Source organism: Rhinichthys klamathensis, unplaced genomic scaffold (genome assembly GCF_029890125.1).
Source record: "Rhinichthys klamathensis goyatoka isolate OS25496 unplaced genomic scaffold, OSU_Roscu_1.1 h1tg000281l_1, whole genome shotgun sequence".
In the NCBI taxonomy this organism is placed as follows: Eukaryota; Metazoa; Chordata; class Actinopteri; order Cypriniformes; family Leuciscidae; genus Rhinichthys; species Rhinichthys klamathensis.
In genome coordinates this window covers 458122-483288 of record NW_026606800.1, presented here as the reverse complement: position 1 = coordinate 483288, position 25167 = coordinate 458122, and the positions used below count along the sequence as shown (strand labels likewise).

The following is a 25167-nucleotide window of genomic DNA, read 5'->3' as shown; positions in this document are numbered from 1 at the left end:
AGTGTTGCTAAAGTGGCCAAACTGACAATCTAGTCATGAACACACAAACAGATTATAGTTCTGCACACAATGGCAGCTGATGTATAACAGAAACAGACTGATTCAAAACACACTATCATGATCAACACATCAGTAGCTCAAAACTGATCCATTTCAGCTCGTAATAAACAGCTGCTGCAGTTCGTAATTAACTCAAACACACCGTCTCTGCACAACCACAACCACAAACACCCTCAAAGTGGAAGTAGAGGAGCAGTCACACACACAGATGGGCGGCAGTGAGTTTACTATTCCTGTCAGCCACCCAAACTCATGACCTTTCACTCAAACACCATAAGTGGAAAACTATTATGTAAAGGCACCATATGAGGAGTGTCTATGTATGTGTGTGTGTGTGTGTGTGTGTGTGTGTGTGTGTGTGTGTGTGTGTGTGTGTGTGTGTGTGTGTGTGTGTGTGGTCAGGCGGATTTAAGCCTCTGCTGATGCAGTTCATTCTCGATCCTCCATTCATACCTGCCGTCAAACCCAGAGTTCAGCCGCTCATTAATGTCAGACAGCACGGCCTCTCGAAGACTAAAGCAGAACAGAATGTCGTTGCTATACTCACACTGACTAATACTGCCAGATATGAATATTTCAGCTAGATATTATTGGTTCACTGCAGTGAGCAATGATGAAACAGCGGCTACCAGAGCTCAGCTCAACATACAAGCAGCCAACATTTATTTTTTCCAAAATTATTCATTTTAGGAACATTTATTGAAAAAAATAAATAAATATATATATATATATATAAGATATATTTCTTTTAAATACATTTTAAATCATTTTATAAATTATATATTATTAGTAAATTAATTATAATTCTATAATAAAATTTTATTTAAAAATGTATTTAAAATGTTTAAAAAAAATTATATACATTATATATATATATATATATATATATCTATGTATGTACACATTCACACACATATATACAGTATATGTATATATATATATATATATATATATATATATATATATATATCTATGTATGTACACATTCACACACATATATACAGTATATGTATATATATATATATATATATATATATATATATATATATATATATAGGCTATATATATAAAAAATTTTTCAAAATGCAATAAAATGTTACTATTTGCAATTGTAAGGATTGAGACTGTATAATGAGACATCAAGTCATCACAAACATCAAATGCTTAAGTTAGCAATAAAAACAGATATAATATAAGCGCTATAAGATGGACTATAAGCGCTGGCCCACTTTTGTCAACCAGTCTGAAACTTGGACATTGTCATGTTTGTTTGCTGAAGACTGGGGTTTCTGTCAGAGTAACTGTGTGTGGGGTAATAATTAAACAAGTCATTAAAAAGTCATTATCAGATAGTTAATAACTGAATGTTTGAGTTACTGAACTCTCTACAGTAACAGAGGTGTATGACGGAAACATTTGCTTTGACGACCACAACTGACAGCTCCATCTGCCTGTTTACACACCACGCGTGCTTAAGAGCTGCGTGTATATTTAGCAACTTATAAGTGTGTTTATTAATCATCTGAAGATATTTCCTTTGAGTTAATGGGGGAGCTTGTGTTCTTTTCTTCCAGTGCCAGCTCATATCAGTTTCTCTGACGTGCAGCGAATGATTGAATATCTCCTTTGGGGAGATCAACAAAAGCCTTCTGAAGGTTCCCGCGGACAGCGGCCCTGATCTTCCTTTCAGACTTTCCAGAGTCTGAGCTGAATGAGAGGAAGACTGAGATGGAGAACAATGTCTTTGTGCACAAAAACAAGATCAAACTCAGTCGCTGGGGTTGAGACGTCACATCCATTCAGAAAAGCAGTGACGGAGAACAGGAGAGATTCTGTGTGTGTGTTTGCATTTCACAGGACTGGCATGAGCTCTATTTGCATTTCGTACAGAGACAAATAAGGATAAAAGCCCAAAAGTTAAACACACAAAACAAGCAGGTAACTAATGAAACCTGTCAAGAACACATCCGGCTCGTATTTCACCTCAAAATCAAAAGATAGAAACAAGAAGTTGCATGTTGAAGAAAATTCAAGACTTTTTAGGAGCATTAAGACTTTTTGAGAATCAAGCAGATATACCCCCACACTCGATTCACATAACAATAAAATATGCATTTCTATAAATATATATTCCAAGATCGTGCAAAAAATAAAGAAAGTACAACATCCGGAATCATTTCAATAATGGGATATATGAGGGTAATGTGCTAAATTATAATGAAAAAAATGCCACAATGGCAAAAATATCTTAAAGAGGACCTGTTATGAATTTTTGTGTGATTTAAAAAAACAAAACATTTTTAACTTCCTTCAGTGTTTAATGTTGCTGTTTGAGCATGAAAAAGGTCTGCAAAGTTAAGTTACAGAGCCCAAAGTTTCCACGCTGTTTCTGAACTTCCTGAAAGTTTTCTTCCGGGAATGAATACATCAAAATATTGCTCATTTAAATAATTTCCAATCCCAACCAAGGCATACACTACATAAAGGTGACGGGCCTGGTTGAGTTAGATAGTAGTGTGTGGAAACTCGGTTATGGTAAGGGGGCGGGACATTTCCCAAACACGGTGGAAGCGCTTGACCAATCACACAACACTGATCCAGCCGACCAATCAGAGCACATTGTGCTTTCGGAAGGAGGTGCTTCATCGAGACAGAAACAAAAGAGAGCGTTACTCATAGGCTAGATGTCTCATCCGCGCTGCTGGCCAATGGAGGTCGACGTCCGCACCTGGCGGCCATCTTGTCACAGGCAGCTCGCTCACTCGTAACATTGTGTTTTAATGGTGCATGTACTTTTTTAAATAACCAAAACTTGCTCAATTTTCTACCAATTCTCAAACGGTTTGGTTTGTTATAAACGTCAGAGATGTAGTTATGACACTGCATACTTATGAATAATAAGTGTATAAATAAAGAATCATCCAGAATTATAGCCACGTTAATAACGTTTGTAAGAAACCAAACCGTTTGTAAATCCGTCAAGATTTCAACGAGATAAGAGTATTTGTGTTCGTGCTGATCAGTCATCTTACACCAGGTACCGCAGAGCCCGCCAGAAAGCTTTCCTGTGACAAGATGGCCGCCGGTGATGACGATAGAGACTCCGCCGTAAGACATCTAGCCTTTATTATGGATATCTATGGCGTTACTGACAGAATGAGAAGAGCAACAATGTCAAATATGTGAAAAAGAATGTGTTTTTTGAACATTCAAGCATGAAAGCCTTTTCAAGTAGACTCAAAAAACAAAATTAAGACTTTGTAAAAGGGCATCATACGGCCTCTTTAGATGTTCTTAAAAAAATATATTATATATATGATCTATAATGCCCTGGAGAAAAAGTTATGAACTAAAAATTATCCAAATGTATAAACCAGTATCATCATAAAAAAATAAACTGGTTTAAATAAAGGCCAACATTCTTGAGTTCTGACGAGGTGCATCTGGATTAAACCTTCACTGATTCAGAACTCAACCTAGTAACAGCCCTGTACTTTCAGTTTCAGAAGTGTGTTAAAGGTTCAAGATCTCATGTCACGGACAATATATGAACACACCTTAGGCTTTTAGGGTCTGCTGGTTCATATGATTATTTTCTGACATCCTAATTCTGGAGGAGGCCATCGGTCTGTCTGAATGCCACTGTGGATGTGGACATGCATGCGTGTGTGGGTGTGTGTCTGTCTGTCTGTCTCTCTCTGTGTGTGTGTGTGTGTGTGTGTGTGTGTGGAGCAGGTAGGCAGAACATCCGATGAGGGGGACAAACATTCCAAAGATTCCAGATCTCAAACCTCTGTGTGTGTGTGTGTGTGTGTGTGTGTGTGTGTGTGTGTGTGTGTGTGTGTGTGTGTGTGTGTGTGTGTGTGTGTGTCTTTACTCAGGTCACATGAATAAATGGATTTCAAACACTTTGTTTTAAGAACCCAAATAGCAGCAGGGGCCCCTTTCGCTTGCACACACACTTATATATATACACACTCCTACAAAAGTACAGCCTGGCATGAAGATACTCTCATGGTTATTTTTGCCCTAGTGACGCCTTGACGACTCTCTGGTCTGGTATGAACATGCACACAAATATGATCTCTCAAACTCTACCAAACCTCTGTCCACATAATCCTTAACAGTTATCGCATCAGTATCAACTCTATTTAGTTTATCTTGTGTCCAATATAAGAAAAAGAAGAAGAAGAAGAAATAAAACACTGTCTGTGCTCATAATCTTTCATTAAATGAATTGAAAATAATCTCTCTAAAGCACAAAGTTACAGCCCTTACAAAAAGTACCATGTTTTTTAAGACACAGCCATAATGGTAGTAGCAATAAAAATATATAAACACTGTACCAAGGTAACACCAGAGTACTTTTCAATAAGGGCATTTAATGTTAAAAATTTGCTTATTAACAAAGTGGTTTAATAAACCAATTCAGTTCAACATCAGATGAACCAAATAGAAAACAACACAACTGTTTCACTGGCCTCATTTTTACAAAAAGTACATTCTACTATGGTACAGACAGAACGAGCATATACAACATCACTTACAAAAAAGTACCAAAGTAGCCTATCGTTTTTTATGGACCATGGTCCACCATGGTATTTTTGGAAACACATTGAATAGCACCATGTAAATAAATACCATGGTCTGTGAATTTCAGTACCATGGTATGAAGGACTATGGTTTTACCATCTGATTCAGTCACTATAATGTGGTACTACAACAGTATTTTTTTTCTTATTCTGTAAAACATTGTACCAATCCAAAGTAGCCTACTTAAAATACCATGGTATTTTTGTCAGTGACTTTTATTGCCGTTTGAGTTTCTCTTTCTGACTTCCTACACACAATGACAACGGAAACACAACACAACATGCACGTAAGTTACCAACTGAAAACAATCTTCCATAAACACACAAATACAAATTAAGAGCCGACATCTCTCACATGAACCTCTGATATTGAGTAAGAAGTTACAGTTTCAGGATGTGTCGCGTTTGTTGTTTTCGTTGAACGGAAACGGTTTCATGCGCAGGAACAGATTTGCTCAATCTAACGTTACATGTAAATAAACCCCCCACAAATCTACATATGTATGTTATATCGTAATTAACAATTACAATGACTTTGTGTCTTTAAGTTAGAGGAATGAAGAGATGAAAGTGAGCAGCCATGTTGTCAAACATTAATGTTCACCTCATTCACCGCTCAGAGTTTCTTTCATGCAGATGTGAGTACGTTTTTACAGTTTATACTGCTATATTATAATTTATAAGGGTATATTACCGTGTATAGTTATAGGTTTTGGTTTGTAGTTGTGTGTTTATTGAAGGTTTACTGAAGTGAAGAGCAGAAGTTCGGTTTTGACTCACCGGAGCGAATTTCCGCCGCTCGGATCCCGTTAAAAGCCTCCAACATCAGTCTCTCATCTCAGTCTTTGGTTTCTTGTTAAATTCTCATTGTATCAGATGATTCAGTTCTGTTGAGTCGATTCATTCACGAGATCTCCGGTGTAAAGGCAGAACGACTCTGCGTGTGATAGCCATACTGGAGAAACTCAAGAGTCAATGAACTCTCTCTCTCTCTCTCTCTCTCTCTCTCTCTCTCTCTCTCTCTCTCTCTCTCTCTCTCTCTCTCTCTCTCTCTCTGGAGAAACTCAAGAGTCAACTCTCTCTCTCTCTCTCTCTCTCTCTCTCTCTCTCTCTCTCTCTCTCTCTCTCTCTCTCTCTCTCTCTCTCTCTCTCTCTGAATTTCATTTCAATTAGGCCTTCTATCTATCTATCTATCTATCTATCTATCTATCTATCTATCTATCTATCTCTGAATTTCATTTCAATTAGGCCTTCTATCTATCTATCTATCTATCTATCTATCTATCTATCTATCTATCTATCTATCTATCTATCTATCTATCTATCTATCATCAATACAGTGTGAATATTGTTATATTTTAATTATTGCATTATTTTAGTAAAAAAAAATATGTATTAATATTATTTATATTTTTTTATATATATTGTCAATACAAATGTTATATATCTAAATCATATTATATATAATATTTATAATAATAAAAATATTTACAAATTTAATAATAATACTATATATCTATCTATATATCATCTATCTATCAATACATTGTGAACATTGTAATATTTTAATTAGGGCTGGGCAATGATTAATCAGGATTAATCGCATCCAAAATAAAAGTTTGTGTTGTGTTTACATATATGTGTGTGTATAATTATGTTGCATATGTAAATACACACACACATGCATGTATATATTTAAGAAAAATGTGTTATTTATATATAAAATATTTATATATAATGTAAATTATGTATAAATATATATATACAGTATATACTGTCATGCATATATTTCCTAAATATATACAAGCATATGTTTGTATTTAAATATACAAAATAATTATACGCAGTACACACACATATATTATGTAATTTTAGTTTGGATCCGATTAATCGCGATTAATCGTTGCCCAGCCCTAATTTGAATTATTATTAAATTATTTTTATTAAAAAATATTATTTATTTAATTTTATTACTTTTTTATTTTTTAAATATTGTCAATATAAATGTTATATATATATTTATTTAAAATATCTTTGATATGAATAACCAATTATATTGCTAAAATATACTATATTTGTGGTGGAGGCGTGGAGCTATTGAAATTTTAGAGTTATGACAGATATTAATTAATATAATGATGGTATGCCTTGGAATAAGGTAAATAAGTCATTGCTTTAATGCTTTTATAGTGTTTTTTTGGCCTTGCCAGTGTAAATCATGCATGCTGCGTCAGGACTTGTTGCCTAGCATCTCCTTTTGTCTTTCACTGGAGATACAGGGTTGGACCAACATGAGTGTATTTTTGGGTGAACTCTTCTTCTGTGTTTGTAATGCATGATGTCAGAGCGCGCACCCGTGAGACATGTTAAGATTCGAGGGTCAGACTAATGACTGAGATGACAGAGATCTGCATGTTTACCAAACTTATATCTGAACTCAATGAGCCGAAACAATCATAATTATTACTGAGTAAACATCCGTTCAGAAGATGTTCTGTTTCATTTAGTGTTTTTACAGCTTCAGTATAAAATCAAATCTTTGGGATCTTTGCACAAATAGCCACAGATCAATCACAAATGTAAAATAATGGCGAGTAATTTATGCATATAAACAAAATTATACAAAGAGTATTTATTTGTTTGTTTGTTCAGGCTATAGCCAATTGCCAGAGCTGTAAAAAACATATTATGGTTGTCAAATCGATTATCTAACATAATAAAAGTTTGTTTATATATGTGTGTATTTATTTTATTATATTTGTGTGTGTGTGTGCGTGTCTAGTATATGTGACGGAGTAGTGCAGATTTCAGACACCAAGAATTTCGACTACGCCACCCATGGGAATTTCACCCCGGGAAATGTGAATGAAACCTAAGAATTTAGGTCACACAGGTTCGACTCTCTTAAGAAGGTAGGCAGAAACGTGGGTATCATGAAGAAATACAAAATTTTATTAATACAAAGTCCTATTTAAAAAGAGAATGAAATTCACATTAAAATAACCTCAGTTGCACTAGGATGTGTCTGATGACTCGTTAGTGCATGGCTGACATAGGTTTCAAGACAAACAAAAACAACCAACAAGTGACATACAACAATTTACATAACTAATAATTACACAACTGACAAAAGAAATACAACCATACAGGGCCGAGGTTCACCACGGAGAAGTGATCACAAAGCTAGTTAGTCAAAAGCACACTTGCACACACACACCACCGTGTACTCAGATCACGCAACCAAAACACTTCAAAAGTGTTGCACGGCAACCGTAGGAGGAGCACCACCACCACAAGAGACCCTTCACCCGTGGGACCCCGGCGACTGAAAGAAAATAACAACAAACTTAAAAACAGTTACAATAAATCACAATTTGATTACATCACTGTATGGTCACAGGAACAGGCAGTGATAAAGTCATATCAAATCACAAACAATATACAGATTTTAGTACAATAAAAAAAAGAGAAACAAATTAACTCAATTCAAATATTAGGGTAGACGAGCTTAACAGGAGCAACCGCGGGGTTATCTTCTCCTTATTTCACAAATTAGTGAATGTCAACCCCAAAATACACTAAACTATAATTTAAAGAAACCAAACAGCGACAATCCCCCTGATTAATTGGACGATACGGCGTTCTCGCAGTATGGCAGCAGAGAAGCGAACGGGACTTCAACTATGGCAGAAACAAATCGCTCACGAGCGAGAGAGAGAGAATCCGAAAAATGGAAATGAGCTCTATTATCCCTTTACAGGCACGGGTATACGGTATTCATATAGCTGCCGTTCAGCGGAGACACAGGAAATACTGAGAGGTTAGCGGTCTTAACATCCACTTAAAACAAGCCGAGGGAACCAGGGAGGAGAAAAGACAGGCTGTGTCCACTGTCAACAACAGAACGGGGAGGAGCCGGACGTGACGCATCCCAGGCCATAACCAGCCAGCTCTTAAATAGTGGATACTCCCTGCTGATTGGTGCTCACAACCGTCAATCAACACCACTCATCTCATTCATTCGGTTACATATATATACATATATATGTGTGTACACACACACACACACATATATTATATAAACACAAACTTTTGCAGATCCGACTAATTGCGATATATATATATATATATATATATAAAGTGACCAGTACCAGGTTCTTTTGAGTTTCTTGGCCAAATCATCATTGTTATGTGATGAGTCTAACTCCTTTTTGAGGTGTTTTTTTTTTTTTTTTTTTGCAATGCCAATGAAGAAAATTAATGAGGAATACCAAAGCGGCTCACAAAGTGGGCAGTCAGTGTTCACTCAATTAGCCACACCCCTTATAATTAGCCACACCCACCAGCATTAGCAACAAGGATTGACCAGGATTGGTCAAGGATTGGCCACACCCCTAATGTACATCAGTGACTGAAACCTAACCTGTGAAAAAGCCTGTAGTGCCATTCATCCATGAAGAACATTCTTCTGTGTTACATGATATAGCCTATACCTTTTGAACACGGGTCATTAATCACAGCCCTTCTCTTTTTTTGTGTCTCCCTGCTGTTGTGTCTCGCTATCTCTTCCTGTCTCTCTCTATTGTGACTCATTGTCTCAGTAAATTAGCTGCAACATCTGTATTTTGAACAGAAAATGCACATCTACAACTACATCCGTCCCTCAGGGCAAACAAGATTTCTGCAAAAGAAAAGATTATTTTTCTGAATCACAACTGAAACTACAACCTCGACATCGCCGTTAGTTAAAAGATATTTTCATGTTTGTAGATTGTTGTGTAACGTCCCCAGATGAATTACAGCTGAGTTTATTTCTGTGTCCGTGACATCCTAGAAGGGCAGGAAGCCGTGTTAAACCCGTGTAGAATGTGATCATGTGGATGGAGATAAACACAGTTTTCCTTCAAGCTCTCGCACCACACAGATGAGTTGAACATTAACTGTGTCGCAGCCCATAAACTTGTGCTTTCCAAGGGTATGGTATGGCACAATAACAACTTTTACATTTAAGGAATTCTGCAGACACTCTGGTGCAGAACAGGCTTCAGCTTCACAAATGAAATCTGGTTTGAGAAGTACAGTAATACAGTAAATACATCAGTATTACTGTATACTGTATTATTGTACTACTGCAAACAAGTAAACAAGCCAACACAAGCATGATTAGAATGATGGATTATCAGGCAACGGCTGTAAATTAGAACAAATTTGAAATTACATTAGAGTAATGTACTGATTGTGGCCCTATATTTTAAAAGAAGCTGAAATATGTTCAGTTGGCCTTTATTGGATTTCTGAAAAAAGACAGACGTGATCTGGCTTTGGAGATGTATCAACAGCAAAAGAGTTTGCAAGAGGAATGTCAAAATGCAAAAAAGTTTGAACTGGCACTTAACACTCAAATTGAAATGCAAAATTTTTAATGAAAATGTATAATAGCTATAAGGTTTCACGACCAGAAGCTGCACAATGTTGTGGCATCATTGGTTCTTACTGTGAGTGACGACACGCTTACCGTTCCAATATGGCGGGCGCGCCGACGAGTCTGGAGTGGCGGAATGTGGCATTTTTAGTAATACGCCCTTTTCACAGTGACGTCAGATAACTTCTGCTTTTCCGCAAAGCAGTGTAAACATACTTCTGTTTTGACTTGCGCGTGCTGGTTAAAGTTACTTCAGGAAAACACACAAGGTGATCACCGACAACACGAAAGGTAAAATTAAAATAATAATAATGTTTACGTATGTGGCGTTATGTGTTCTTATATTTTGATTATTTTGATGACGTTAATAATCATGTCCAGTAACTTATTGCATTCTTAATGCGTGTGCCACCAAGATAACTGTTAAATCGCAGTCAGCACGTGTTTTGCCACAAGTTTACTAACAAGTGTTAAATTTTTATCAAAGCTAAATGTCAAAACCATTTCCATATGCTGATGTGATTTATCATTCATTTTATTCCTGTGTCCATTTTTCAACAGTTTCCCATCCAATAAGCGTGGCACAGTCATCTTGTAGATGCTATTGTAGTGTTCCTTTGTTGTTCAAGCAACAAACATAAATTTCCTTATTTAAGTTTCCACGATTTTCCAGTGGACGCTGAAATACGTGCACGTTGGATTAGGGCGATCAAAAGAGAAGAGGGCCCGAGTTTTATAAAATCCTCCGTGGGAGCACTTACGTTTGTAGTCAGCACTTTACCCCAGAGGATACATGATGTACATCAACCAGTGGACGAACCAGGATTAAAGGAGAACTCCGGTCAATTTTAACATTGAGCTCATTTTTTTTGTACATTTGGAGTGCTGTCAGTACAGACAAAAACGTCTCTGGTTACTCACGTAACCGTAGTTCCCTGAGAGGAGGGAACGAGACATTACGTATGGGGAAATCCATTTTCCTCGAATCATGAAGTCTGATAGAATAACTCTTTTGCTTGCAAATAGCCAATGGCAGTCCCGCCATCACCTGATTGGCTGACACTGCTCAATATAGGTGATGGCGGGCGCCAAAAACCTCAGAATCTTAGCTGAACGAGAGTAAGGAACTGTAAGCCCTTCCCACACGGCAGGTTACGTAATGTCTCGTTCCCTCCTCTCAGGGAACTACGGTTACGTGAGTAACCAGAGACGTTCCCTTATCGAGTCGGTCTCTCGACATTACGTATGGGGAACAATAAAACCCCCGCCGCGTGGGAAAAACCCCGCCCAGCTAGAACGAGCTGAGGATAGCACAAGCGCTAATCCCTATACAGCTCAGGAAACCGCCACCGGACCTGGTTGAAAACACCTCTTGGCACAGAGCCAAGTCGGCATCCGCACCAACGTGGCCCCTCCCACACAGTTAAGCAACGCTGAACTGAATGAATGGGGAATTGCAGCAAGGTGATTGGTGCTTAGGAATACACTGCCGGCTTATGAATGCGGGCATAATAATAAGGACACAATATAGAGAACAGATAGCTTTATATTGCTAATAACTCACGCTTAGTTGAAACCGCGGCTAGAGTGTGCGCCATTAGGGGCATGTCTAGCCTAGTCCAATGACAGCTCAGCTTTCTCTCCCTGTACTGACAGTACATGTGGTGTGAATGAAGGAATATTCAAGTTATAGAATCTCGCAAACGTATTACGAGACGACCAGCCTGCCGCGAAACAAATGTCCTGGATAGACATGCCTTTCGCCCACGCCTATGATGACGCCAAACTCCTAGTGGAGTGGGCGTGCACCCCTATAGGGCAAACGGCTCCCCGAGAAGTATAAGCCAGTCGCACAGCCTCCACTATCCAGTGTGATAGCCTCTGTTTCGACAGCGCGCCGCCTTTCTTGGCACCCGCGTAGCAGACGAAGAGCTGCTCTGAAGTTCGAAAATGGCTAGTTCTGTTCACATAAGCACGCAGGGCACGCACGGGGCACAAAGCGTCCTTCTGAGACTCTGAAATACTGACCTCATCGGGGCAAAATGCTGGAATTGTAACCACCTGGGCTCTGAATGGTGTTGAGAGCACTTTAGGCGAGTATCCGCGCTTGGGTAAAAGTCTGACCATGCAATCTTCCGGTCCAAACTGCATACATGCACTGTTCACTGACAGAGCCTGCAAGTCCCCCACCCGCTTACCGCAGGCTAGCGCGAGCAAAAGCGCCGTCTTGAATGAGAGAACTTGGATGTCACTAGACTCAGCTGGTTCGAAAGGCGGGTCAGACAGCGCACTAAGCACTAACGACAGGTCCCAAACCGGCATCTGACGAAGGCGGGGGGGAAAAGCCGCCTCGCTCCCCGGAGGAAACCCGTTATCAAAGGGTGTATCCCCACTGAATGGCCATCTACATTACGACAAGCAGCAATAGCGGCCACGTAAACTTTCAGTGTAGATGGCGAACTGCCAGCATCCAGACGTTCCTGTAGGAAGGTCAAAATAATGGAGATATCGCAATTCATGGGGTCCTCCTTTTTGTCAACACACCAGTTAGCAAACACCCTCCACTTTAGAGCGTATAAGCGCCTCGTTGAAGGGGCTCTAGCCTCTGCTATTGTCTGTAGCACCCGCTGTGATACTCCGTGCTGATCTGCCACACGTGCAGGTCCCACAGCTCCGGGTTGGGGTGCCATATGGTCCCCCTCGCCTGAGATAGGAGGTCTCTTCTCGGCGGTATCCGCCACGGGGGAAAAAGCGCCATGTTCACTAGCTCCGGGAACCACGGCTGGTTGGGCCATTTTGGCGCTACCAGAACCAACGCACATCTCTCCTCCCTGATCTTTTGCAGCACCAGCGGCATTAACTTGATCGGAGGAAAAGCATACTTCCGCCCCTTCGGCCAGCGGCTCGACAGTGCGTCTCCCTTTAGAGGGGCCGTCGTCAATGCAAAGAACAGCGGGCAGTGGGCGTTCTCCTGCGATGCAAAGAGATCGATCTCCGCTTTGCCAAACAGATTCCAGATCATGTTTACCGTCTGCGGATGAAGCCTCCACTCTCCGTGCACAATGCCATCCCTGGACAGCATGTCCGCGCCGCAATTCAAACTGCCCGGCACATGCACTGCTCGAATCGACAGTAGTACTTTGTCCGTCCATAATAACAGCCGCCTCGCTAGCCCCTGCAACGTTTTTAAGGGGATGGCTCTGCCTTGAACGAATAGGGCTAACGCACTCTGAATCGACTGGATTCTCGCCTCTGATAGCTTCGCGATCATAGTGCGTGAGTCCAGCACCATACCGAGGAATGTGATGGACTGGCACGGTTGAAGCGCGCTCTTCTGCATGTTCACAGACAGTCCCAAATCCGTCAGGTGGGCGAGGAGTCTGAGTCTGTGTTCCACAAGGACACTCTTCGAGCGCGCGATGACTAACCAGTCGTCGAGATAGTTCAGAATGCGCATTCCACTGAGCTTCAGGGGAGCAAGCGCTGCATTCATGCACATTGTAAATACACGGGGTGCCAGGGCCAGCCCGAACGGCAACACTTTGAACTGGTATGCCACACCCTCGAATGCAAACCGAAGGAAGCGCCTGTGATGCGGGGCTATCTGAATATGGAAGTATGCATCCTTTAGATCCACTGCAAGGAAGTAATCGTCGGGCTGAATGTGCGCGAGGATCTGCTTCACTGTTAACATTTTGAACGCGCGTTTCGCGAGCGCTTTGTTCAGTAATCTCAGATCCAAAATAGGGCGCATACCTCCGTCCTTCTTTGGTACAAGAAAATAACGGCTGTAGAAACCGGAGTTTTTCCGCTCTTCGGGAACTGTCTCTACTGCTTGTTTGGCCAGGAGAGAGGAGATTTCTTCCCGAAGTAACGGGGCGCTCTGTTCTGACACCTCTGTCAAAATCACACCGCCGAAGCGGGGTGGTCTGCGAGCGAATTGGAGCGTATAGCCGCGTTTTATCGTGTTTAACACCCACAGTGATGCCGTCGGTAGTGTCGACCACGCACCCAGGTGACTCGATAGGGGGGGCTTTAATGAATGCTGCGGCGGGGGCTGAGCGCCAGCCACCGGGGAAGCATTGGCCGCTACATGGAGGGCAGATGGCTCGTCCGCGGCTCTTTGCACGGGGACATAAATAGCCACCTTCTCGGGTTTCCCCGAGCTTCCGCTCTGCGAAACGTCTCCCGGGGGAGAGGTTTCGCTTATGGCGCGGGTAATAGTGTTGAGAGGAACAAAGCTCTTTTGCTGAGACATGTAATGCACTTTGTTTATAGAAACAGAACACAGCGGTTTCAAAATCAACACATTCTCGTCGAACTCTGGGCGGGAACACGCCCTCTTTGCAGCGGGTCCGACGAACACGTCCCGCGCTCTCTCCTCCCCGACACACGCATCAGGAATGCCGCTCTTTTTTGCCCGCCGGGCGTCCTTGGTTACTAGAGGCCGGCTTCGCACCGAAGCGGGGCTGCTTCCTGAACTGCCTCTGGCAGAAGGGGGGCTCTGGCTCGCGACGTTCTGCCGCGCTCGGGGGCGCGCGTCTGGTAGGTCCCGCTGGGCGCTGCGCAGAGGAAGATCTGGATCTCGCCGCCGGGGGGGCTTGAGACCATTTCGGCAGCAGATGAGGCATCATTTTAGACTGCTTGACGGTCTCTGCGTACTTGTCGGATAACGACTCCACCGCAACACCGAAAAGGCCCGTGGGGCTTACCGGAGCGTCCAGGAACTGCCTTTTGCCAGTATCGCGCATCCCCGACAGCGTTAGCCACAGATGGCGATGCAGGGCCACAAGACTGCCCATATTGCGGCCGATTCCCTGAGCGACCTTCTTAGACGCCGCCAGAGCGAGATCTGCCGCCGTGCGCAGTTTCCTGAGCAACTCAGGGTCCGGGCTTCCCTCATCCAGGGACCCTAGGAGTCGCGTCTGGAAAACCTGCAGAATTGCCATCGTATGGAGGGCAGATGCTGCATGTCCAGCAGAAGTGTAAGCCTTCTCAGCCATGTGGGCAGTAGCACGACATGGTCTGGAAGGCAGTTGGGCGGTCTTCTAGCCAGGAAAAGACGCCAGATGAGCCGCGATGGCATCCTCGACGGGAGGCAACCGAGCGTACCCTAATTTCTCAGCCCCTTCCACTGTAGTCAGCAGCTGGGTACCTTGTGCATGGGCTCGGGCTGAGTAAGGGGAGCGCCATGATCTGGTGAGCTCCTCGTGGACCTCAGAGAAAAAGGGGGCGGGTCTCCGCGGGGCTTCAGCTTGACGGCCCGCGCCGAGGAAGGAACCGTCCATCCATCTTTTCGACGGCAGCTCCTTGGGCGCCGTCCACTCCAGCTCCATATCTGCCACCGCCTCTGAGAGAATGGCCATAAGCTCCGCATCCAAAGAGGCGGGGGCGCCTTCAGACGGAGATTCGGACCATGCTCCTGGGTCGGAGGCATTGGTGGACATGGCGTCGTCATCGTCGTATCAAAACGAGACCATTTCCCGCGCTTCCTGAGGAGGGCGGTAAGAGGCCTTAGAGTAAGTCACGGGCTCTGCCACGTGAGGATGGCGTGGGCCTTGGGCCGACGTCAGCGCCTCAACAGAACCCGCGGATGGAAATCTCTGCTGTCTCCCGGTCCGCGGCTCGACGGCGTCAGACTGGGGAGAGGCAGGAGACACAAGGTCGTCGTTACGTGTAACGGCCAGCCTTGCACGAAGGATCTTGATGGGAAGCTCCTCACAGGCGGGACATCCCGATCCCTCAAGTGCCGCCTCAGCGTGGTCCCGACCCAGGCACAGCACACAAAGTTTGTGTGCATCCGGGAATTCGATGGGTCCACCACACGTGCGACAAAGAGACATAGTATAATCCACCGGAACGCGAGAGGGGATAAAAACTCCTAATTTTACTCCGCTCTGAATGCGTAAATCAAACGGTGAAACAGACTCGAGTGAAGAAAAAAGATTCTGAGGTTTTTGGCGCCCGCCGTCACCTATATTGAGCAGTGTCAGCCAATCAGGTGATGGCGGGACTGCCATTGGCTATTTGCAAGCAAAAGAGTTATTCTATCAGACTTCATGATTCGAGGAAAATGGATTTCCCCATACGTAATGTCGAGAGACCGACTCGATAAGGGAACGACAAAAATCGGTGTTGCCTACACATTGGTAACTAATATAACTAATGATCGCGCGCGCGAACTCGACAATCGACTACTGTGGACTTCGAACGAAAACAGGAAGTAAATACAGGTATGTGAGCTGGCTGAATTAACATTTATTAATATCTTGCACATCTACTGCAGTCAGATTGACCGTGGTCACTCTTAATAACACCACTCACATGGCTGTGCACTTGTAATGTCACATTAAGGTTGTTAAGAGGCTAAAAGCAGGTTTAGAACTTGCCCCATTGAAGTCAACAGGGTGCGAATTTTAAAAAGAGGATAACACGGTGTAGGCAACACCGATTTTTGTCGTTTTTGTCTGTACTGACAGCACTCCAAATGTACAAAAAAATGAGCTCAATGTTAAAATTGACCGGAGTTCTCCTTTAAGAAAGGAACAACGCCATCTAGATTCCCCTGGAATGACTGGGGTAAAGGTAGGACACTATTAAGCCTGGTAGTACATTAAAATAACAATAAATCATAATTTATTACATTATTTACAGTTTACATATAATTGTGCTTGTATGAAATAAACGAAGAAAATATGTCATTATAAATTTTATACAGCTTATTAGCCCATATAAATAATAAAGTATAATAAATCATACTGTTGCCATTAAAATTGCCATTTGTTATTATTGCATGTGTGGTAGTATTATACATATTGTTTGAGTCCTGAGAAATGATTACTAAATATTCATAATGAAATGTATGTGTATCTTTTTCACATCTCTAGGAAGAGCCTCACGAGCTCGACAGCCAGTTTACCAGAGAGCAAGGAAGCATTTTAGGGCTGCAGTCCTAGATGAATCTCAGGAGATGCCTGTCAAAATGAATTTGCACCTTAACCATTAAAAGAAAGAGAATATTTTTAAAACTTGTCATTGTTTTATATACATATTTGATAATAGCATTTATGTGAGATGAAGGAAACTAATAAAAAACTTCCATAGCAGCTCAAAGCTACAAAACAAGGTTGGAAGCAGTTCCTTGCAACTGTAAGACTGGAAAAACTGGTTAAAGAGCGACCACTGCTTGATAAGACAAAGGATATTTACATATAATGCAACACTGACTTAATTTGTAAATTGAAAAAGTATTTACAACAGGAATTACATTCATCAGATGTACATAGAACTATTTACATTTGAAAATTCTGCCTCAAAGTAATACATCCATGTAGATGTTGTGATAAAAATAAGTGGCATTGTTGCTTGTAGTTAGGCTCAAGTTGTATTTGAAATTTAAAATTGTGACCTTCAATGGGCAACTGAGGAAATCCAGGGGCACCAGGGTGTTTATTAATGTCTACTTATCTCAGGCACTGGTAAGAGAGCAAAGACCCAAATTTAGAGACTACAAAATTAAGGGCCTCAAGCCCGTGGATCAATTTGCAAATGCCTGGTTGTGGGCGTTTGTCTTGCAGTTTCTCAACACTGGCAAGGATGTGAGGATCTGGAAGAGGACCTGACAAAAAAGTGAGATGTCAAGTTAAATTTACATATCATTGTCACCTAACCTTTCATATTTTAGCAGACATCAACAGTCAACACATTTCACCTCTATTAATACACAAGAAAATATTTTGAGCTACCCCAAACCCTATATATATTCATAATACAGAAGATATCAACTAGAAGTTTAAAGGGAAAATATACTGTCACCTCATCGACAACTACATTCGAAACTATTCCAATGCAGTTTTGATGAAAGGATACAACATTAACCATGAATGCATTACAGACTTTTATCTAACAATACACAATCTGTAGCTAACATCAGTAATAAACATGATTGCAACAAGAGTTTACAGGTCTGTATTATAGTCAGTGGTGGAATGTAACGAAGTACAAATACTTCGTTACTTTACTTAAGTAAATTGTTCACGTATCTGTACTTTACTTAAGTAGAATCAATAGTGCATACTTTTTACTTTTACTTCGTTACATTTTGCAGCAATTATTATACTTTCTACTCCACTACATTTCTACAACGTTCGGTTACATTTTCGTTAAAGGTGACCTATAATTCAAAATTGAATTTACCTTGGTATAGTCAAATAACAAGAGTTCAGTGCATGGACATGACATAGAGTGAATCTCAAACTGGACTGTTTTCGCGTTCTCATTTAATTCACGTTTATGAAAAACACCCCTGAAAAACGGTCGGTTCTCCACACAATACCGACTGTGACGCAATAGTCGGGATCATTAATATGTACGCCTCCAAATATTTGCATAATGCCAGCCCTCAATGCCAGGCGGAACTGCGCAGCCGAAGCATGGCAGTTGCTCAGTGTGGATGTACACATGAACACAAAAGTATTTTTTAGTTCCTTCATCTGAGCCTCTGAAGAAACAATGGGTTAATTTTATTTTCTCTGGAAATTTTCAAACATTTCACCGACGACTGTTTCCTCAACTTGGGCCAATACAGAGCTGGCCTCGGATCGAGCTACCAAGCAACACTTTCTGATGTGTAATTGTTCAAGTTCAGACAGGTAATCTTTCTCTCAAAATCGTTCAATACTGTTTATGCATCAGTAAGTCAAGCCAGTGACTAAAATATCAGCTTCACATCGTTTCTTTTAGTAGGATGAAAATAATTGTATTTAAATTGTGAACAAATTATATACAGAAAGCGATCAAAGAACAATCTTTCCACACAGCGCGAGTTTATCTGGACACTTGCCAAACTCGTTATGAAATCAATGACGCACGTTACTGCACAACGAAGCTCTTACTGTATTTCCATCATCGTGTTTGCATTGGTGAAAGCAGAGAGAGTGCAGAAACTGCTTTGCAATGATAAGATCTTCATTCTCGCGATCAACACGTCATCTGCTCAATGCTCATCACGGCAACATTTTATGTGATGGGAATAGATCTAAATACTTTAAAAACATCTCACGATTCGTTAATCTCGATAGCTGTTATAGTAAAAACGTATAATAGCAGTAGTAAAAGTATTCGGGAGAGAGTTTCACATGTAATGCGTAGCTATTTCATATGCAAGCATGTCAGCCAATCACAGCAGTGGCCGCGGTTACACTGAATCCCACAGCAGACACGCCCCTTCAAACAGAGTGTTCAAATCAGAGGCTAAAAGCAGGCTAGGAAAAATGCCATTTATTTCTAAATTATGATTATTTTTATCTAAAAAACATACTAACATTATAAGGGTAACCCAGGAAACATTATATAAAAAAAAAAAAAAAAAACATTCTAGGGCACCTTTAAATTTTCTGATCAGTTTTTCCCTATACTGTCTATGGTTTTTCCCCTGCCAAAACGACATCCTGACCGTTCGTTCATCGCACGTTTCTGTCTCACCACCAGTGAAGTTTGGTTGCCATAGATATATCAACCCGGTCACTCTAAATGCGTCTCTATAGCACGCAATGTGTTTATCGTGCAATTTATACGCGAAAATTAGTTTTTACATGCATAGGAAACGCATTGGTAGGTTTAGTAGTGATGTGGGGTGCGTGTGTATTATACGTTTGGTTAGGATTAGTATGGCAAGCCAAGAGGTTCAGAATTACGCCATAAATGAATCGCGTTTACAGCCAAACGCCGTCATATACGGCGTTTTAACATAATATGTGTGTTTATATATATATATATATATATATATATATATATATATATATATATATATATATATATATATATATATATATACCGTATATAGTAAGGGTATATAGTAAGCTTGATGTGTATATTGCCTAATTGCAAGCTTGTTCAGAAATGGTGACAAAAACTTAAAATATAACTGCTTTTCCATCATATTGAACATAATTATATGAGTATTAGGTTGAATGAGTTAGAATGAACTGTTTTATTAATCATTACAATATAGACATTAAGAGAATAAATTGTTATGCAAGTACTTTTACTTTTAATACTTAAAGTACATTTAAAATCAGGTACTTTTTACTTAAGTAGGGTTGTCATTGTGGTACTTCTACTTTTACTAAAGTAAATATGTCTCTGGTTATTTGTACTTTTACTTAAGTACTGAGATTCAGTACTTCCTCCACCACTGATTATAGTAAATTAATCAAGAATATGAACTTTATGGACTTTCACTGTAGGAGAGAAAGCTAACAACTACCGTTATCCTAACTCCTCCGCTAACGTAACGTTAATTACAATACAAAATGCTTACCTTCATACGCAAACAGGTAACGTTACTGCTCAATGAAGAAGTTGTATCCTTTGTCAAGTTTGGAACGTGTTGTAAGTGGAAATGTGTCTGCAAGTCACTGTACATCATCTAAATGTATTTTTTGGCAGGTGTTGAAGGGACTGGGTAAAATCAATAGCGTCAAATACTCTTTGATAGCGTTCCACTATGCTGACGGAAGTAAACATACACTGCTTTGAGTCAGAACGGAAGTTGTGTGACGTCATGTGAAAAGGGCCTAACGAACCAGGTAGGCCATGCTGGAAGGCCAGCTTAAACCAACTAAGACCTGTAAACAAACTTAGGCTTTTTAACAACAAAAGAGATAAACAAAAGTAATAAACAGTAAAAAATAATAATAAATGTCTAAACAGACTCGCTTCTGAGTTGTGTAGTGTTCACTGAAGGTCAGCAATGTCATGTTTGAACGGTGTTGTGCTGCCATCTAGCGGTCAGACGCGGTACCAGCACTTCATTAATGGGTCAGTCAGACTGTTTTTGTTTTGTTTTGTTTCATTCATGGATTATGGAGTTTTCAGGCGACTATCATTTTATCCCCAATATATATATTGATATTTCTCTGTTAGAGAAAACCAAAAACCTTTAGGAATTGAATGAAACCTTTCTTGGTCTAAAAAAAACCCAGGCGAGATTCTCTTCATGAACGTCAGTCAGTGTGTTTTATCCAGCAGAGGGTGCTGACAGTGAGGTGATTTTCAGTAAACTCAAAGTCTCTGGTAAACTGGAAAATGCAGAATCATAAATAACTGTCAAATTAATATCGTCTTTAAAAAAAACATTACTTTATTAATAATATGAAAAGAGCTCTCAGTCTAAAATGCCAATAAAACGGTTTAGCAAGGTTGTATTTAAATCATAAAAATCTTTAAGAATCATTAATCACTCATTTGCGTGAGCGTGTGTGTCCTGGTAAACCCCACATTATGGGGATTAAATGTCCCCACAAAGATGGAAGTAGCCTATCCGAAATCCTTGTTCTTGTGGGGACATTTTTGGTACCCATGAGTAAAACAGCGTATAAATCATACTAAGGGATGGGTTTTTTAATGTGAAAATGGGTAGGGTTAGAGGATAGAATATACAGTTTATAAAAATAATTCTCAGACAGCAAACATAGTGTCGGCCCAGATCCGGCCCACACCTGGTACACATTGAATCCACGTGTATCTGGCCCGGATTTGGGACAACACTGTTTGGGTTATGTCTAACACAAATACACATCATGTGTGTGTTTGTGTGTGTGAGAGCTTGTCATGGGGAAAAAAAGAGGTTGTCATGGAAACAGCGATGGATTTCTGGCCCATTCCTATAGTAAGCACCCGATCCTCTTGCATTTCCAGTCTCTCTCCCAGTCTCTGTCATGGTAAGTTATATTTGTATTACTTTATTTCATTATGTTCGCCTACATGATGAGCACAATATCACTCAACAGGGCTTGAAATGTGAAACTGACCTTTTTCGTTTAGTCCAGGTCTCCATCATCATCATCATCATCATCTTAAAACTCCTCCTCTCTCAGAGTCCAGTGGATCATGAACCCGACCTGCAGGAGTGTTTAGTGAGCAGTCCTTTAGCCGGTGAAGTGACACTGATGAAAGGGAAATGACCCGCATGTAGGTTAAACAGAACATGACACCAGCTCACCACACGCGACCTCCAGCCTCCCGATTAACCGTGCGTTAATTATTCAGAGAAGATGGAGATAAACTGCATCAGCAGCCCTTACTGTAAACCTCCATCCAGACAGTGTGTGTGAGAGAGATTGTCTTACTCGTGTCCTCAATGACTCCATCTGACATTTAAAACGCGTGAGCCAAAATCACTAGGCTACACTAGGCCTATGGTTAAAAGTTCGGGGTCAGTAAGATTTGTTTTGAAAAATAAACTTGTATTCATCAATGACGCATTAAATTTATAAAAGTGACAGTGCAAAGACATGTTAGTCTATAATCTAAAAAAAAAAAAAAAAAAAAAAAATGCCTTTTGAACTTTATTAATCAAAGAATCTTGAAGAAAAACTACACGGTTTCCACAAAAATATGAAGCAGAACTGTTTTCAACATTGATGATAATCAGAAATGTTTCTTGAGCAGCAAATCATCATGATTTATGAAAGATCATGTGAATAAAGACTGGAGTAATGATGCTGAAAATTCAGCTTTGCATCACAGGAATAAATTATATTTTAAAATGTATTAAAATAGAAAACAGTTCTTTCAAATTGTACTAATATTTCACAATATTGCGGTTTTACTGTATTTTTGAACAAAGCCTTAGTGAGCATGAGAGACTCTTGTAAAAAACAACAACACACATTTAAAAATCTTACAAACCCCAAACGTTTGAATGTGTATTCAGACACACACATATTTGTTTTTCTATCACCATGAGACTTTCCATTGACTTCTATTGTTTTAATACTGACTATAGACTACGGGTTTGGAATGGCACAAATAAATGATGACAAAATGTTCATTTTTGGGTGAAATCCCTTTAAGTCTACATCAGATTTATGCATTATGCCAATTCTAGAGAAACGTTTACAAACACAATCATCTTTTGCCAGAGAACTGCTTTTTTAATTCCATCCAGTGAGAGCAGCTCCATGCGCCGATAACACACAGATCATCATCTGACTGACACACATAAACACGCAGATCTCCTGTACACAACAAAACTCCACATTTGTTCACAATTACAGGAGAGGGGCGTCCGGCTGGAGAACATGGCTGCTGCTTTGAGTCAAGTAAATCAAGTAAGCAAGGCATGTATGTGTGTGTGTGTGTGTGTGTGTTTGTATGAGTGTTTTTGTCTTGTAGGTCTATGGCGTCTCATTGCTTTAAGTTAGTGCAGTGGTTTAAAGGTCTAAGCAAAGGCCAGCTCTTATAGTACATGCTCAGCTCTAGAGCTTGTTAGAGCCAGGGTTCCCACAACTTTTAACCAATGAATTTCCATTATTTGTTTTATAATACTAAAGAATTCTGATTTTTACACACACATACAGCGTTGTATATACAGACACTCACCAGCCACTTTATTATGTACACCAGTTTAACTGCTCATTAACACAAATATCTAATCAGCCAATCACATGGCAGCAACTCAATGCATTTAGGCATGTAGACTTGGTCAAGACAATGATCTACTGAAGTTCAAGCTGAGCATCAGAATGAGGAAGAAAGGGGATTTAAGTGAGTTTGAACATGGCATGGTTGTTCGTGCCAGACGGGCTGGTCTGAGTATTTCAGAAACTGCTGATCTACTGGGATTTTCACACACAACCATCTCTAGGGTTTACAGAGAATGATCTGAAAAAGAGGAAATATCCAGTGAGCGGCAGTTCTGAGGGAGAAAATGCCTTGTTGACGCTAGAGATCAGAGGAGAATGACCAGACTGGTTGATAGAAAGGCAACAGTAACTCAAATAAGTACTCGATACAAGCGAGGTCTGCAGAAGACCATCTCTGAACACACAACACGTCAAACCTCGAAGCAGAAGAGCAACAGCAGAAGAAACACACCGGTGAGCTGAGAACAGCAAACTGAGGAGACAATTCACACGGGGTTAACAAAACTGGACAAAAGATTGGAAAAATGTTGCCTGGTCTGATGAGTCTCGATTTCTGCTGTGACATTCAGAACGTAGGGTCACAGAATTTGGCGTAAACAACATTAAAGCATGGATCCATCCTGCATTGTATCAGCGGTTTAGGCTGCTGGTGTGATGGCCTACCTGAGTGTTATTGCTGACCATGTTCACCCCTTTATGACCACAGATCTTCTGATGGCCTGTTCCAGCAGGATAGTGCGCCCTGTCACAAAGCTCAAATCAATGGTTTCTTGAACGTGACAATGAGTTCACTAAACTCAAACGGCCTCCAGTCACCAGATCTCAATCCAATAGAGCAGCTTTGGGATGTGCTGGAACGGGAGATTTGCATCATGGATGTGCAGATGATATTTCTGCAGCAACTGTGTGATGCTCTTATGACAATATATGGAGCAAAATCTCTGAGGAATGTTTCCAGCACCTTGTTAAATCTGTGTCACGAAGAATTAAGGCAGTTCTGAAGGCAAGTTCTGGTGTCCAACCTGGTACTAGAAAGGTGCACCTAAATAAAGTGGCCACTGATTGTGTATATATATATATATATATATATAGGCTACACACACACACACACACACTATATATTATGATACCTGTTTTTTTTTTTTTATCATACTTTTTTTTTTTACAATTCTGTTTCATGTTTATATATTTATATAACATTATGTTAATATTTTATATTGAAAAAATGCATAAATTAAATCTCCTTAACTTTTAACATTTTATTCATTTCCAGGCCTGGAAAACCAATCAAAATCCCTGACATTTCCATGTTTTCCATGTGCCCGTGGGAACCCTGTAGATCCTTCCTCCAGCCCATCAGCCGCCTCTCGTCCAGAACCCTGATCAGAATCACAAAGACACACACATACAGTAAGACATGCAGATAGAAAGAGAGACATTCCTCTCGCTCAGCTCTTTTCTTTACAGCAGGAAGTGAGCGACCGCAAAGCCCCGTCCGTTTTGGCTTCCGTCATTCGAGGTGTGTGTGGCTCTACTCCTGGATCGGACCTGTGCTGGTCAGTACATAAACACTGAGGTTGACCCACGGTTTTGGAAGCAGCAGAATGAATGAACATAACTAGCTTAACTAGCCTCCGGTGTCAGGTGAGGCAAAGCTTCAGTG

The 25167-nt window shown here is 40.7% G+C and overlaps 1 protein-coding gene across 1 annotated transcript in view; it reads right to left on the bottom strand.

Annotated features, from left to right (window-relative positions):
- dtnba (dystrobrevin, beta a) overlaps nucleotides 1-5625 on the bottom strand; it is a 38593-nt gene extending 32968 nt beyond the window's left edge. The window contains exon 1 of the mRNA XM_056269359.1: nucleotides 5433-5625. The gene's annotated coding sequence lies outside the window, so the exon portion shown is untranslated. The remainder of the gene's footprint in view (nucleotides 1-5432) is intronic.
- Nucleotides 5626-25167: the final 19542 nt, after the last annotated feature.